This window comes from Triticum dicoccoides, chromosome 4B, assembly GCF_002162155.2.
Source record: "Triticum dicoccoides isolate Atlit2015 ecotype Zavitan chromosome 4B, WEW_v2.0, whole genome shotgun sequence".
Lineage (NCBI taxonomy): Eukaryota > Viridiplantae > Streptophyta > Magnoliopsida > Poales > Poaceae > Triticum > Triticum dicoccoides.
In genome coordinates this window covers 13,462,534-13,464,082 of record NC_041387.1, presented here as the reverse complement: position 1 = coordinate 13,464,082, position 1,549 = coordinate 13,462,534, and positions in this window count along the sequence as shown.

Sequence of the window (1,549 nt, the reverse complement as noted above, 5' to 3'; positions counted from 1 at the left end):
GAGCGGGGCCGGGCGGAGGATGGACCGGAGGCGGAGGCGGCCGGAGAGGAGGCGGGCGGGGTCGGGGTGGCCGGAGCGGAGGCGAACGCCATGGGGCAGCGCGGCGGCAAGCGGCGGCCTAGGAGGGGTGGAATTAGTGGCGGGGGTCTGGATCTACGGCGGGGCGAGGCCTTAAAAAGTTAACATGTAACTCTTGCAAACTATTTCAAGAGCCCGTGACAATGCACGGGCAGTCTACTAGTAGCAGTAGTGGAGTAGAGTAGATGGGCAGATGTGCGCATGCCGATGCCGCGAGTCAGCACAACGTTGACCCAACGACTTTCGTTTCCCGTTTTGTGCCCCGCGCCACAAAATTGACCCGGAGATGAACGGATGCCACCTCTGATCGATCGACAATCCCGATGCCCAGTAATTTCGCTTGCACAACACAGAACAGACATCGAAGAGGAGAAATAAAACAGGAGCGCATGAAAAGAATGCGAGGCAGAAAGAATGTGAGGGACCAAAGGCATGGCAGGCAGGCAACAAACTGCAAACACGTAGAGTAGCTCCGAGAGCCATACATTTGTTTTTTTCTTTTCTTTTTTAAGAAAACAAAGCATGCTGAAAAGGTAGAGCTTTGTTTAGCTAGCCTCTCACATCGACTCCCATCATCGATCCATTGCTGGATGGTACAACATGCATGCTAGTTGATATTAGAAAGAAGAAGAAGAAGAAGAAATACATGCCTTGTAGAGTTGAAGAAAGGAGCCACTGAGCCCAACCAATAAGATAGGCGTATGAATGTATGTATGATTGTAACGTGGCCACAGCCCAGCCAGGAGCTATCTAAATGCCGACCTAAACTGATTGACTGGCCCGGCTCCGGCTTGTGATGATGAGCTAAGCGTGGAATGATTCATTCCCCTCTCCAGATGCTCGTGCTCTCAGTCCCATTGATCCACATGGAATAAAACTAGAACAATCAATCTCCCTTGGAAACGTCGTCTTTACCCGGTGACATGGTACAGATAAATAAAGAAAGATCGTGGAGACATGCAAACAAACAAAGAAACTGGATGCAGATCGAGGGACAGGCCCCCCTCAGTACGATGCCAAGATTGCGAAATCTGAACCAACCAAATCACACATGGCTAGGCTACGCCACCATGAAAATGGTGGATGGACCCCTACGCCTCCACGGCACACATCAGTCAGTGCACGCCTACACGCACGCATTGCTTTCTTCGGACGAGACAAGCATAAAAATGACCTGCTACTAGGGTCAGTAGAGGCCATATATTCAGAGAACCTACTCAATGCCGAGTTTACTGAAGTTTGAAAACCTACCATGCCCGAGAGTATAAAAGGGAAGGCGTGCCCACCGTGAAAGCTAGGAAACCAATGGAGACATTCATCAGAAATGAAGAGGCCAATGACGATGTTACCGGACCAGTAGGCTGCAAGGAGCTGGAACCCTGCCTAATTCGGCAAATAAAATAAGGTTAAGGTCGAAATCTAGCTGTAACTATGTATGGGAATAAAAGTGAAAGACAGGTAGTAGTAAAGA